Source organism: Chamaea fasciata, unplaced genomic scaffold (genome assembly GCF_029207755.1).
Source record: "Chamaea fasciata isolate MVZ Bird 193981 ecotype frontalis unplaced genomic scaffold, bChaFas1.0.hap1 SCAF_10, whole genome shotgun sequence".
Classification (NCBI taxonomy): Eukaryota; Metazoa; Chordata; class Aves; order Passeriformes; family Sylviidae; genus Chamaea; species Chamaea fasciata.
The window spans coordinates 19250044-19266890 of NW_027094095.1; positions in this window are offsets into that span (position 1 = coordinate 19250044).

Genomic DNA, 16847 nt, shown 5'->3' on the forward strand with positions numbered 1-16847 from the left:
AGAAATAGTAGGGTCTTTGCTGAGCCTTTTTGAGTACTAGCTTCAGACAGGTTATCTATGAAGACCTAGAAGGTACGAAAATAATTCCCCTACATGTGTAAGAAAAAAAGAATGATTCTGGAAAAGAAATGGAGCAGGAAATTTGTGTTCAGTAAGAATATAGCTGTTATTAGAATCATTGATAAGAATTGACTCAAAATCCATTTAGCAGTGCATAATTTTAGCGGTGCAGAATAAAGTTGGGCTCTTAAAACCATAGGTTCATTAACTGCTTTGTTTGGTTCTACTCTTCTACTGGGAGGTTTCTGCAGCAGTATAATACAGTCAAATAAAACAAAAGACTCTCTGAATCCTGAAGTTTCTCCTCAGCAGTTGACTGCTGCATGTAAGGGTACAGGGGACATTTCCTGTTCTCCCCAGGGCATACCAGACCATGAGAATCGGTGGAATGAAAAGAACAGCTTCAACCAAACTGTTGCTGTGATAGAGCAAGCAGTAGTTTGCTCTAGAAGATCAAAGAGTGCTACAAACTCTTCTCAGACTTTGTGCTAGTCCCAGAACTCTGTGTGTGTGAATGGAGATTATTCTATGTCAGCAAATGCAGAACTCTTTAATACCATATGGTTCAATGCAGTTTTTTAAGAAATCCTGTGAGTGAAGAGATGGTTCTGTTGTGCTCTGTCTCTGGTAAAAATTAAAACAAGACCTCCAAATTTTGACTCTGCAAACAGAGTCAAAACTCATGTTCAGTTAAGACAGTTTTATACTCAGTTCTTAGAATATGTCTATTGATTTGAATAACCGTAACACACAGTTCCTTCTTGCAGTGTTTGGCAAAATTATGGAGGAATTCTATTTAGGCGAATAATATACAAAGTCATGATAAATTCATGAGATATAGAACCAAAGCACAACTCTGTCACAGTTTTAGAATTAGCTAACAGTATTTGGCATTTCTGATAGCTTGTTTCATTAGACATTGTCAAGAAACTGTTTGTGAGACTGTGTTCTGGATTTAGTGGCTCCACAGAAATTTGAATCAGCTGTGAATTGATCTCATCACTTCTTCCAGTTTCTTTTCTCTGTGCATATTCTTGAGAAAAAACTAGGTCAAATTCTATTCCTAGATGTCATCAATTTAAAACTAGCAAGAGTTATGTACAATCCAAATGAATAACTTGGCTTATAGTTTTTCAGTTGAGCAGTGTGACAGCTGAACAGAAGTGTTTTCTCAGATATACAGGGAAATCCTATTTTCTTAGTTTTGTGAAGAAGCAAAACATTTTTCTTCTCACTTTGGCCTTATAAAGAGAACTCAGAGCAGTTTTCACAGGTACAAAAGAGTTATTTTTACATGGGAATATTTGTGAAATGAAAAATATCTCCATACATGTATTTGGGCTCTGCTTCCTAGAGAAGCATGCATTAGTTGTGCCTACTTGAGGGGAGACCATCTTACAGAACAAGTTTTCCAACCTAGGCTTGGACAAAATTTTTGTGCCATCATCAGTCCATGATGAGAAATTAATGTGCTTATATAAGACGTGTTTTAAGCTTTTGGCTGTGTCATTGAACACTTACTTTTGAGTGCTGGGGTTATAGATGTGAAAGGTTAGATAATATACAAAGCAGGTGAAGTGACATTGATGCACTGAGACAGGGCTCAAAGTAGGTTCCTTTGTAATTGCAGGCTTGCAAGATCATCAAATTTCTACTGTGAAAGCTTAACTAACTTGAATCTTTTATCTTTTGCTGAGTTCTGGGCTATGCTACTGCTTAAAATGCACTGTCACAGGGTACCCGTGCTCCAAGAACTGAGAGACCTAGTTTTTGTTTTTGGGCTGCCTACAGACATATTATATCCTCTTATCAGGTCACTGTATCTTTCTATAAGTTATATTTCTCAGTGGGAAATTAATTTCAATATTCTTTAAAAATATATGAAGATCCATAGGTAACCTTCTCCCATTTTTCTATTTAATGTTGGGATAGGTGGTGGAGTCACCCTGCCTGGAGGTATTCAAGAGGTGTCTGGGTCTACATCTGGGTGACACAGTTCAGTGGTTTAGGGGTTGCAGTGGCGGTGCTGGGTTGATGGTTGGACTTCATGATCTTGATGGTCTCTCCCAACCTGGATCATTCTACGATTCTATAAGGCGATTAAATCAGAAAATGCAACATCTGATGCACATGGTCCTATTGAAGGTCTTTAGGCCACAACAGGCTTTATCACTATAAACATTGCAGTCAAATTTAATTGCAATTCCATGCACTAGAAAAACACAAAAACGCAAACAAGAAAAGCTCAACACCACAAAAAAAAAAAAAAATCACACCATCAAAAAACAAGACAACACCTAAATGAAACAAATAAAAACCACTCAAACCCAACAAATAAAAACCACTCAAATCAAACCAAACAATATATAAAAAACCAGACAAAATATCAGTAATTTAACCAGCTACACTTTGTGATTAAAACAGCTTGACTTCACTGACAACTGCTCTGGTTTTGATTTCTGTTTTTACAACACAACTGTAGATTTTGTTTACATATGTCAAGGTAGACAAACAAAAATAAGTGAAGGCTCCTTTGCCTGAGAGATGACTTAGTTTCCTGTGGTAAGGCTCTAGTCAGCCCCAGTCTCAAACCTCTATAGCTGTTTTAACACTACATTCTGGGAAATATAATAAAACAGGTTAATTGTACTGTGTTTGCTATAAAGCCTTTTGAATTAGAAATTGGCTTATTCAGTTCAAGTTTGTGCAAAATAGACATTCTTACCAGTATGAATAACTGCCCCTTGCCATACTGCTTCTGGAGATATCATGTTTAGGTCTCAATTAGAAAATAAATTTTAAAAAATGACCAATCAGGAGGAGAAAGAGATATGTCAAGAGAAGTCTTCATATAGTTAATGTCAGAAAACTGGTGGCCCTCACATATTCCAAATAGTAGACCAATACCTTTGCATGAATTTTAAATCATCTCAGTCTGGATTCTAGTCATGAAGGCTTCTACTAGAAATCGTTATGGAATCTTTGATTTGCATTCCTCCTTCCGGTAAGTCTATTCATAACATGAACATTATTAATCAAGAACTATTTCCAAGCTTTGTCCTACGTTCATGCAATCAGAAATTGATTTTCACTTCTCTGGAACTGAACTTTGAATTGATGGTGCTTTTTTTTCTTGCATTCCTTGCTCCATTTCTGATTAAAATAAAGACAAAAGTTCATAAAAGTTGTTCTGTTGCAGCATATCACTAGAAAAGTACACTGAGTGTAAACCCAGGGATCTGTGAGAGCTGAGCAACATGCTGAATGAAATCTTGGTTGACATATGCCAGGCATCTCCATCTCCCCTCTTACACTGTCTAGCCCTTAAACTAGGAAGTGAGCAATACTGTGAAGTTTATACCATCATGCTCCTGTTGATGCACCAGTATGTCTAGCACCAGATACAGGAAACTAGAAAGGCTTGGCAAATGCAACTTCTCATTTTCAGTCATCTTGGAATAGACTGAGGGAGTGAGAAAGCAACCACACTTCTTTTTCCCTGTGGAGACTCTTACAGGAGCAACACAAAAGATGTACCTATGAAAAACTGCATTCATGCAAACATCCCTGAATTACCAACACTGTTTTCATCAAAAATCTAAACGGAGTCCTATACTAGCTACTGTCAATAAAATGAGTTCTACCCAAATCAAAACCCGCATACACTTTATTTACTTTTTTTTTTCAGATGACCAACTAAATCATTTGATTGGGAAAAAGTACTGTGTAGTAGATTTCTTTCCTTCTGGCATTTTGGTTTTAGTAGTCTTTTGGAAAGTTTTCACTAGAAGTCCAATTTGTAGCACTGTTCTATCTAGCACTTCAAGTGTGCAAAAATGAGACCATTGAGATGAAAACTCACCTTTTCCTTTTAAAAGGCAAAATAGTCAAATATTAAGTCCTAGAAATGTATAACTACAAAGAGGAATGTATTTTCAAGGATCCTTAAGATTTAGTTCTAGTTTTAAAAGAGGAAATAAGATATCTTAGTTAAAATCACTGGCTGGAAATAACACTTTTCAACGGTTCACCTGAAATATTTTTTTGAAGACAGCTTCTAGGTCTCACTTATAAAGGGGTAAATGCACGCAGGGATGATGACAAGCAAAAATCCCCAAAGGAGAAGATGAAAAATGAGTGTGCCTAGTTTACATTGTTTCTTCTATTGCAAAATCCTAGCATGGAGATGGTTATTGGTTGTTGGATGAGCTAAGGAATGTTGAAAACTTTAGTTGATTATGTCTGCCTCCACCATCAGTTGTCTTTGTGACATCAGGTCTATAATCATAGATGTTTTAAAGGAGACTGCATCAGTCCAAGGAAACTGAAATAGGTTGCTAAACAGATTTCTGTCTAACTTGTTGGTAATGCTTCTACATTAAAATATGTAAGTTGATTATAACTGTGAGGGTGTTGTAATATATGCCTTTCTAAATCACTTACAGGTGGTAATATATCACCCATGTCTCTGGGTCTCTAATTACTTTTCCAGAAATATAGAGGTCAGTTGTCTGCTACCTTTTATTACTACTTACTTGAACAACAGCTTTGAATAGTTATCTGGAAAAAATAAGAATGAGTAAAGAAGTTTAAAACCTGGGGGAAATATGTTTTTTAAGTATTTGATCCTTGGTTCAAAATGTAAGCCATAAATGCTGCAGGAAGTAATATGGAAAATATGGTAATTGAGAGAAAATGAGAAAAGACAGGGTGGAGTGGAAAGGAGAAAACTCAGTTTTACCTCCAGTTATCCTGCTATGCAATAAGCTCTCTGTCTAGTAGACAGGCAAATCTAGCAATAAATATATTGCTATTTGTGGTTATATAACAATAGACAAAAGTATATGAAATTTCTACTGTTGCATAACTTCTGTTCCAAATTGCATTAGTAATTTTTAGATTTACCATTGCCCTTCATCCAGAGCTGAAAGATAAATTAAAGTAGTGATTCCCTGTGGGTCTGTTTTTTTTAAATAATGATGTAAAGCTAATTGATATATGGGGATGGATGACTGTGTATGTTACAATAGAAGCTCTTCACACAAAGACTTCCCTCTTTTGATAAGGAGGGTCTGTAAGGGAAAAGTGCTTTCGATCTCTCTTGCTCCAGAACCCCACACGATTTTGGTATAATATTCTGACAAGTTGTTGATTCCACACTGTGACTTGCTGAGTAAATCCTATGAGGTGTTGAGTGTCCTGAACAGCAGCCAAAGGATTACTGCCCTTGGCAGGAAGTGCTCAGGGTTATGCTATGGCTCACACGTTTTTGGTCTGTGGTGTGCATTGCTGAGTACTTCATGTGAATGTATAATTATAACAGGGGTTTACAAACGAATGTTGTAACTTTTCAGTTGGTTTCTATGAAAATATCAGGCACACAACATTGATCTTTAATTTGTATATGATGTATAACCAAATATTCATTAAGCAATGGTTTAAGGCTCTGCATTGCATAAAGGATAAGTAGGGAAAGGATTCTGCCATCATCATCAATATGTAGATTGGATTAAGGAACCTATAGAGGGTTACCAGGGTAAATCCTATCCATATGAATGGGTCCCTAATGTAATAAACATAACATGTTGTAGCCTCAACTAATGTAAATGAGATTGGTGGTTCTGCTGATTTACACCAGCTGAACATTCACCCATATGTTCAGTAGTAAATATTTGTTAGATCAGCCCATAAATAACATTTTATTTGCAAGTGTACATGGACACAACCATCTAGAGTCTAAATGAAGCTTAACATATGAATGATGAAAAGGTTTCTCCTGCAGAGGCAAAGATAAAAATATATTTTTGAAAAAAATTTGGTGTTACTGCCAACTTCTCTTGTCTGTCTCTTCTTTCATGCACTGCATGAGTGTATCTTCAGCCTGAAAAGTAACTCTTGTTAAGTTTACTCTGCTCATTTCTTGGCTTTTTCTAGAAAGCTAATGATTGTGACTCTAAAACTCAGGATCATTTGGAGTGAATGTAGTCTCCAAAGAACTGAGGCTGGATTGTGATGGAGAACTGACTTATTATCTATGTCATCTGTCAGATGTGTCAGGCTAGAGAATCCTTCACTTACTCATTCAGTATCACACCAGATTTGATAATGGAGAAATTAGCTGAAACTTAGGAACAGTAAATCAAGCTTTAACTCTAGAATGGGAAATAATCAAGTTAGCAGATATTGGAAATGGAAAATTGTGTGGTTATGTCCCTTTGCTTGCTTTCTCTGTCCTCAAACTTTTTCCAGCTTTTATGGTGGCAAAAGACTCAGTCATGAATGCCAACAGCTCAGCACAGATTTGCAGTGTTTGTGCTTATGATAGCTAAAAACATTGCAATAATATTTTGAATGTCAAATATTTTTATTTCTCATGTTATTTTCATTGCCAAGGATATTTATTTTTTCTGTAATCTATATGATATCATGCAGACAGATGTCAACTGCTCTGTTGTTTTCTTATTTGCTCTGTAAGTAGGAAGTCTGCATTTTCCATCAGGATACAGTTACCAACGGAGCAATCTTAAAATATCTGGGGATCGATATGCAAATAAGTCAAAGCTGTGTTTGCATAGTCTAGACTGCTAATAATTTGGAAAACATGTAGGCATGACTAATATGGGAAGAAAATTCTTCAAAAAACCTGAGCCATTCAGATCAAGATGAGCACTTCCATGACTGAGAAAAAGTGTTGTGGTTTTTCGGCTAACAAGTACTGAGTACTACCTCAGTGTTACAGACTGAAGCTGATTTTATTTCATTGGATCCACTGAGCAGCCATCAGATGGTTATGTCTATTGTAGTTAAATTTTTTAAGCGAACCATTTTCAAAGTGAAAAAAATCAAAGGGTTTTTCACAGCCTTCAGAGAGGTCTAAACTTCAAGTATTATTTTATTTTTGCTAGCCTTGAAGTGGATCCAGAACCTCAGTTGTTAACGTGAAACTGGTTTCTATAGTTCAGAAATATTTCTGAAACTTTACATGGTAATAAAAATGTCTTACAACCTCAAATATTAAATAAAACACTTCTTTTTTTGTTGGCCTGGACCAAATACAAAAGCTTATGCCATATGTTGGAAATTATTTCTTCAATTTGAGGTGTTATAGTATGCTATTACTTGTAGCATTTAATTAAAATTATTGCTTTCATTAGAATTAAAGAGGTTACAGATGGCAGAACTACTATGTCACCAAGCACATCTCCCTTTTAAAATGGTAACGTTATATAACAACAAGGTGGTCCATATTATTTCTGTACTACCACTGAGATTAAAAGAAAAATTGTACCATAACAATTTATGTGTTAACCTTTCTAATAAGATTGCTGTGATTTGATAATCACGCCTAGTAAGGTTTACTTTTGATTTTCTTTCCTTTTTAACAAACTGCCAGGCTATAAAAATATATTTAAGAAAAAAGAAAATTCATTTCATGATGTGCATTGTGCAAATGTTTGGCTACAAACAGCATTTTAACAGATATCATCAGAGAAGTCAGTTACATACCTCAAAGGTGGTCCCAGGCTACAGAATTGGTATCAAAAACTAGTCTCTTTTGAAGTATGTGGATTTTTAGATCTTAGGCTTTGATTGATATCTCAACTAAAAGTTAAAGTTCGTAAATAGAAATTCAAATATGCTTCATCAGATAGCCTACATATTTATTCCTTGATAGACATTTTTTATCATCTGAATGTAATTTAAATAGAAAACTCTAACATTAAGTGCAATATAAATAAAAAGTTAATACTGTGATACACTTGTTTTTATCATAGATATTTCTAGAGGTGTGTAAATCGTATATGGTTGAATCCTTTTCTTTAATATCACCAGTGCCAAAGAAATTTGTCTGACTTAATTCAGTTAAATCGGATTTCTACATGTGGAATGAAAAAGAGAATGAGGACGTTTTTCTCTTTGCATTAAAACTAATTGCACTTGTAATACACTACTTCATGTTATGTAAATATTTTCATTGAACAAACTTTTTTTATGGAGACAAAATATTTCAAAATTAAATTAAAACCAGGTAAGAGTAGATCCAAAAAGCTGTGCTTATGGGGCCATACTTTGTCCTACCACAAAATGTGTCAGCCCTAAGGACTAGTCCAACACAGAGGATACACCAGTGCATCTCCTTCAGCCATGAGATTCCCATCCCTGCCTTGCCCCATGCATGCCCTCCTCTGCTCTGATCTCCTCCTCTAGCTGAAGCACTGTCGAGGGCAACAGTGGTTTACACCCGCCTGGTTCTGTTTGCCACAATCCGTACAGTGGTCAGAGCACCTTTGGGTTCAGGGTACCTGTGCACAAACCATCAGCTGGAAATATCTCATAACCAACAGCCGTAAAACTCACAGCACGTAAAACTGGACCTGCTGGGGTCCGGCAGCCAGAGATGGGGATGGCTGTGCCAGGAGCTGTGCTAGGTGTCCACTGAAGCCCCGGGGTGAATTGGGTGCACTGAGTTCTGCACTGCCTGTGTGTGGTTTTGTTTCTTCCCCAGCCTGGGAGGTTGTGCGTTCCAGCAGCTCCTGTGGTCTGCTGCTGGTTACCTGAGGCATGGGCTAGGGCTGCGTGAACTGCTGGTAAATTGCGTACAAAAGCCATGGGTTAACTAACCCCGGTCTGCTGCTTAGGCTGCATGGAAATAATAATTTAATATTAAAATGCCTCTGGATCTCTTATTCTAGGTTTAAGCAAAATATTATTTAACTGGTAGAGGTATTTATTTCTGTAGAGCTGTGGTGCTTTTTTTGTGAGGGGTCCAAAATAACCACATATGAGGTAAAGTCTCCCAGAGGGCATATAATGTACAGTGAGGTGGTGTTTGAACTTGCTTTGTTATTGTGAAATTTACCTATGTCACACTGGAGAGACTTGAGCAAGGGAGAGATTACACACAGTGTTTGAATAAAAGAAAAGGTAATACATTTTGCAAATAACACCTCTCTGTGGGGGGGTTTAAGTGCATCCTTAAGTGCATATTGGTGAGATAATATGACCTAAAAGTAACTTTGCTTCTCTTTGTGGGAAAAGTAGAAGCGAGCTGAGACTGTGAAAGAAAAATATAAGAAGGGAATAAACATTTTCTGTGCAATTAAACCAAACACAATTGAAGCTACAGGGAAAATCACCAGTTAAAATATAATAAACAGTCTTGAAGTCTTTAAATTCCCACCGGAAGGGATTGTTCTGTTAGAGGAATTCAGTATTATTAAGTGGAATTCACCCGACAGGGCGGGAAATCCCCTGTAGGACAAGCAGAAGTTTAAAGCTCAAGGCTGTGTATTGAACTATGTGCTTTTCTGTTAAAGAGAGATTATTAAAGTAAAGGAAAGATAAGGCAGTAGCACTTCTCTCGTTATCCAGGCATGCTGTGCATCCTGTTTTGCCCCTCATTAGTGGATTTATCACTTGCTTAGCCACTGAGGAATTGGAAATATTTCCTCCTGCTGAAGAAATATGAGAAAAAAGGTGAAAAAGTTCCTTCTTAATAAAATTGTAGGATTGATTAAGAAGTCTAGTGAGATGAACATTCAGGGGCAATGCCAGTGCTCATGTAAAGCATTAATGGGACAAAGATGCTCTCCTTGGACTTCCCTGGCCCTAACTCAGGGATAGTCGTAAGCCTTTGGTGCAGAGATAGTGGCAGGGACACGTATCACAGATGCCTGTACGTGTGTAGGACATATTTGTTAGCACGTATAATGGCATTAGTACTGGCAGAAGAAGCTGTCAGAGACTTCAAAATGACAGGGTACAAATGTCCCAGTGGAACCAAGGGGCACTGAGACAGGAAGAAGCAAAGGCCAGAGAAAACATCTGTTGCAAACAGTAGTAATACAGGGGATAGAGAAAATAGTGTGGGAGGCAGAGGCACATATGCCTGGCTGCCAGGCATGCTGAAAAGAAGCTAACATGTTGGATATCACCCCCTGCCCTTCGATAGGAAAGGAAAAACAATACAATCTGCCACAGCTGCAGAAAGTACCAGTAGAAAGAAAATAGCTTTAGGAATGGAGATTCAAATAGTTAACATAGAAAAGTTTGAGACAGTTACCTGCAGGGGAAGGAAGGGCAAAGTTGGGAAAACACAAATTAAGTCCATGTCTGTAGAAGGAGTCAGGAAGGTTAAGGCAAATCAGCTGAAATTGAGTCCGCCATGTGGATTACCTCATTCTGGAGTAAAGCAGCCATAAAATTTAGCTGCATTTCACACAAGAGTGGCAAAACTGTATCTTATACTGCTTTCAGACTTTCAGCTAAGCTGCCTTTCCACAGTGTCCTGTGTAATTTCCTGTCAGAAATTACAATGTGAGTATAGTTTGCACTTTCAAGTTACTCCTGAAGGAAGTGTCAGGAGTAGCAATGTGACAGGCATAAAGGGTATGCAAATTGCCCAATTAGATGTAACCTACTATTGAAAAAACAGTTGCAACAGCAACAAAATGCAGCACAAATCATCATGCAATGTAAGAAGGCCGATTCAAAATCTATTCTACAAGTGCATATATAACATATATGACTTTTCTCTTTGTTTATTTGAGCACTGGAATTCTTCAGGATCTCATGAAACATGCAGTTCTGAAATACGAAGTATCCCTTCTACAAAGGTGTGATGGATGGGAATATAGATAAGAAAAGCGCCTTTATTTCATGTTTCTAGTCACATGGAGCATACAGGCATCAGTTACAGATTTTCACCCTGAACTGCAGCTCGGGTCAGTGTCAGTTTGGTGGAGACTTACACCATGCACTGCCTGATTTTAAATCAGTGTGATATTGAAAACAATATATAACCATGGGACTGTATTTGGAAATTCAAAGTCACTGGTGTCTAACAAGTGTAAGTGTATTAGAGTACAAACAATCTTGTCTCCCTCACTTGTATCAGAGGCAAAGGACACAACCCAGCATATTTCTAAAGGTGTGGAGCATCATTCAGTTTCAGACTGAGTATCTTTATTTTATTCTGTCTAGCCAGTAACATCTGGATTTATCTCCTGTGCTCTGGCCTAATGGTAAAGCATGTGAATGTGTTCCTTCTCTGTCTTCCAAAAAAATTTCATCCACCCACTAGTGAGAGAACTAAATTATTCCTTCTCTTTGAAGCATTGTGTTTTACTCCCCATTGTGATGTCTGCCACTTGCTGGAAGTGAATTGCATGTTGCACTAAAGCCTGGTGTGTGGGGGTCCTCACTGCCTGCTTTCAGTCTCACAGACACCCCTTGAAGAATCATGTGTGTTCTGTATCAGCCCACACTGATGCAGTGTCAGAGACAAGATTCATGCAGGAGGGTTGATGTGGTGTTCCCTTTAGTGTTAGAAATCTCACTGATGCATTTTGCTTATGTCCTGAGGGTTCCTAATTTTGGTATCATGAAGTAATTCTCCTGGAGATCAGACTGTTCAGGTCAGAGGTGAGGAGTTTGTTGTGCCAGTCTTGCTCAACAGCAGATGAGATGCTTGTCCTAAAATCACCCTCTAGATCCAGTAAATTCCTTCCTGTCACAAGGATATGGAATACCTGTTCTCTGAATCTCCTTTACTTCAGAGTATAATATCTTTCATTTTATTTTCTTTTTACCTACAGAAATAAGTCATAAATCATGAAGAGTTTTATGATGTGTGTGGATGTGAAGCTCTTGTTCCATGGAGCACTTCCAGACTAAGCAGCTATTTTTATATGATTGCTTGAGATTTTGGGGGACTATTTGATGATCTGTATGACCTCTTCTAATCTTATTATAATCATTGTTGCTCTCTCCTTTTCCATGCTTTTTGCTGGTTGCCATGGAGACATCCTACTCTCCCTTCATTCTTAAGTGAGAGAGCAAGCCAAAGCAGTGTCTCCCATCTCCCTCTCTTCCTCACCTTTTTCCCACTGTCACACTTTCTGGTTGTCACTAGGAATCACGTCAGCTCCTTTACTTCATCTCCAAAAGAATCATCAATGCCCTCTTAGCACCAGTGTGTTCGTTCAACATTTTCCAGTGTTCCCTGGAGAGATGTGTGGCAGCACAGACTGCATCCAGCGCCAGTGAGACTCGGCCCAAGCCAGACTTGCCCTGCTCAGACTTGCAGATAACCCAGGATCTGTGCTGCAGGCCTTGAGGAGGCACAGTTTGAACACCAGTAATCTAATTTGGGTGTGCTCCCATGGTGCACCCCTTGCTGGTGTTCAGCAGCATGAAGACTGGACGCTGTATTAGTTTGCCACAGCAATAATAAGGGACTCTTGAGCAGAATAACATTTAAATGTTTATGGTTAATTTAGAAAGAGAAAATCAGATGCTTTTAAGTGCTGTAGATTAAATGCAAGTTGTTTCCAGGGAATGTGTATGGAGTGCATTTAAATTTGTTTTTTATTGTCTATTTCATAAATTATATTCCTTTACAGGATAAATTGAGTGGATTAGGAAAGGAATCATCTGTAATTAACTGGGTGCTAGCTACTTAGGAGGGCACATACAGCTTGTGTTATTAAACAGCATCATGTCAGATTTAATGGATGTCATTACAGAAGTACCTCAGGGATCTGTGCTTGGACCATTGTTATTTATGATGTGTGCAAATGAACTGACAAGCTAGTGCATTGAGTGCAATGTTCATTTTTATTCTAATGACACAGTCATGACCTGGGCTCCTAGTTTCTTGAAATTGTCCTGTAAGTATTTCTGAGAGCTTGGAAATGGTTAATTCTCAATGAAGTTGCTTTAGGCAATGCTAGGGCAAGTGTTCTGACTTAAGTAATGCCGTGCTGGGGCAGACTACTTAGTGTTAAGCAAATCTAAAACTTTAATCTTATGGGGAGGGGGGTGGGAACAAAATGTATGAATCCCCTACTCTACAAAATTCTCACATTTCGTCTTTCACATAATATCCTCTTATTGTGAAAAAAGGAAGAATTTCTAGTTTTTATTATTGATTTTTTAAGATGGAGATAGCTGCTAAATATGAATCTACAGGAGGATTCAGAAATTATTTAATGCAAACATATCTCAATTTTCATTTGCTTGTTTGTAATTTTCTGTTCATTTGATGCTTTGAGGCTTTTTGACTATGTTTTCTCCTCCCATTTTTATCAGGAACAAAAACAGTGTTCTCCTTTTGCAGGTATCTGAATCTCTCAGTACTGGAAATCTTCTTTTGATAGTGCTAATTGCTTTTTATTCAATGATAGTGATAAGACTTTTATGGATCATCTGCTGATACAACACCTCTTGGGAGAAAAAGACTGCAGGTTGGGCCCAGATTCTGCCCTTGGGTTTGGTTTAAGATTACCCTCGGGGGCAGGAGACAAGTTCCAACAAGTCTTTATTTCCGCCTATAAATTGAACTACAAAGCACCAGAGACAAAATGAGGAAGCTGAACTAATGCTGCTGCTCTGGAAAATTGCGTTAGTGGATCTGATAAAATTGAGGGTCTGACATGGCAAACGGAATTTAGTGTACAAGGAAAATGACTGAGCAGAATGGGTCAGAAGGTGATTCATACAATTGAAAGTAATCATCAGAGTATGATCGTAAGTGGCCTGTCCATAGGTAAATGAAAAATGACTGGTATTTCTTTTATTGGTTCTGCTCTACCTGATTGTCTGTTAGTGGGTCACTGTGCTGAGCCCAGGAGTCAGGGATATCCTGAGACTTCCCTCCTGGGAGTGCACTGGCCTTAGGGCAGCTGCTACACCATGAAAGGGCAGGGACTGGGCAGCACAGGGCACAGTGGGCTGCGCTGCTCCCACGGGTCTTCTGTACAATTCCTCCACGCATGTATGCCCTATCCCTGAACACCTCAGTGGACGTGCAAAAGACCTCTTAATTGGTTCCCACCTCTAGGGATAATCTTCTTTCCTTTAGCTTTTATTGGTCTCAGAAACGTTATGGTTCTGTTAGTTTTCATTTTCGCTGGATTTCAGCACTTCAGCTACCAAGTGAAAAATGAAACTGCAAAACTGACTGGAAGCACCGGTTCTGTGACAAAACAAGGATTTTCTCTTCAAATGCCCACACAGAAAAATCTTCTCAATGTTTAGGCACAGTCTTGTCTAGTGCTCATTCAGAGGAACTCATTCTGCATTTTACTTTTCCCAGGCCCTCTATGTTGTCACTGCTTAAAAGAGATATATTGTCCTGATTAATTTTTCTATGCCAGTTTAGCATCAGTGTAAATTTGATTTCTTAGCATTACTGCGAATTTGACTTTTTAAGTAACCAGTGTGGTTCAGAAGTCCAGTTGTCCAGTCTTCTGAGATGATTTAGTGTTCAATTAATGATATAATATTCTTCTGTTGTCTATAACACATGATTGCACCCCTTTGGAAAACAAAGAAAGAAGCACTCATAAAAAAATCACCCAAACCCCAAAAAAGATTGCATAAAAAAGATGTGTTTTAATTCTTTTAAAAGTATCAAAGTATTATTGAAGTTCTTTAGATAATTCTGTTGGACTTTCGTCATGAGCTAGCCTTCCGAAAACAGAAACTACAGAAACTGGAATCAATTTCTTTCTTCCAAGATGACAGCAATAACCTTTTCCATATGCTTAACCAGTAAATACTATAATATCTTACAAACATGGCTCATATGGTTATTTAAAGCAGAACTATGGTTGTTTTAACATGGTTATTGTAGCCATACATTTTGCTTTTATGAGTTTTTATATAGCACTATTACTTATATGCTAATCTTAAGGATATTGTTATAATTTGTTTTATGTGTTAAGTATTATAGAGGCAATTGCTAGTATCACTACAGTGAAAGGTCTTGTGAGCATCACATCTGACAAACAATTGCTTGCTGCCAGAAGCCCAACGAAACAGACCCAGGGACACAAATCACCTTTACAGACAGTTTACTTACAATTTCTTCAAGCAGGGAAAATCATCTAAAATGCATTATGTAGACAGACTTGAAGTTTCTACATTTATGTGCTTGTGTGCTCACAAGATTTGCAGGCTACTGAACCAAAGGTGCTCCTCTATCATGATGGTCATAGGCACATACTTCACAGTTGCTTTGACTTGCCTTTTATCAAACATCTGTGTCATTTGATCCTTTATTTGTACAAGTCCCATGGAAGGGACATGTAACTCTGCATGCTTTAGAGGTTCCTTGGTTTTTTCTGTGTCATGCTTGGTGCTTTATTTTATTTGTCTCATTCTAAAAGCAAAGTGATACATATCCTTTGAGAGGGACACTCAGAGGCAGCAGTGACAACTTGCTTTTCTAGGCAGAGTCCTACAGGGGCATTAATGCCAGTAAGTCCTGTGACAGGAATACATTCCTCATCCTGGACATTAATGACATATGTGCTTTGTCAAATGTTGTCATCAGACTCACCAGGGAAACGAATGACAATGACTTCTTAATTTTTGCTTGTGTCTCTGGGAGTGATAAAGTATATTTCTGCTTTCCCTTAGAATTTTGAATTCTGTGAGACAAATTTAAACAATTTACTGCTCACTGACTGGCTGGGAATTTGTTTTTGTACGGATTTCTGTTGCTGGGTGTTTATTTGCAAAGATGGTAGATCTTGAGACCAGTTCAGAAATGAACTTATTTAGTGAAAGGCATTGCATTCAGGCAGTAGAGCTTTGCCAACATAGGCCTATTTCAAAGAGACCATTTCACAAAGAACCAGGAGCACCTCACTGTCAGTATATAGTAATAAACGAGGAGATTTTTCTCTTCCTGAATGAATATTTAAGCCCATGTGTCATAGATGCAGTTTCAATGCTAGAAGATGCCCACTAAAACCAGGGAATTTCTTAGGAGAAATTATTTGAATTCTCACAAGCAAGAGAACATTAAATCATATTGTCCCAATGTAAGGGTTTATTCACTGAATTCATAGTTTAAAAGCTTTCAGGGAATGATGAACAGCTAATTTCCCTGGTGGTGGTATATTTTGAAAGCTCTTTGTCCTAGAAAACATTGACTAGAACAGGACAGAGAGTTGACATAGACAGGAAATTGTCCTGGCAGGTTTTTCACAAGAAGGACTACAAGACAGGTTTGCTTACCCATTATGCTACTATGTTATGCTAGGCACTGCTGTGCCTCATAAATATTTGCACTGTTTAATTTTGAAAAATTAAACATCAAAATTCAGGTTTTCCAGGCTGAGTCTCCTATTGGGAAGAGACTTGAGGATTTCTTAGGATTTCACTCTAAAAAATTATAATCTTCAGAAACTACAGGTTGGCATTCATATCCTGCCTAAGTCCTTAAGGACACAGCACTAAATTTTTAGGCACTGTACAGTGTGTGGTCTCTTCAGCTAATAGTTTCAGTCCTATCAAAACATCTGTGTGTGAATTACTGAAAGGAAATTAAATTGAATTATAATTATCACAGCCATTTATACCCTAAATTAGTTATCTAGCTATTCGCAGAGAGGTCAAGAAGCCAATGTACTGAACAGTAACAGGCAGTAAGTGCCTTACCAGGCTAAATTTTAATTGCTGACAATATTATGGTGCCTGCAGACAAGAGAAGTGAGATACTACAGAGCTGGCTTCCTTTTTGTGCAGGAAAGGAGCCATGAGAATGGGGATAGTAGGTGAGCAGTAACAGGAAAGTAGCAGACTGTAAAAGGCCCACTTTGATACATTTGGGGCTTGAGATATGCCAGTTTTTAAAAGTAAAGAACAAATAAATGGGGCAAGACTTTTTATAAAATTTAACAGAATAGTGTAGGAAGGGATGTCTGGAGATCATCTAGTCCAATTCGTCTTGCCAAGGGAGGGTCACCTAAAGCAGGGCACCCAAGAACTTGTTC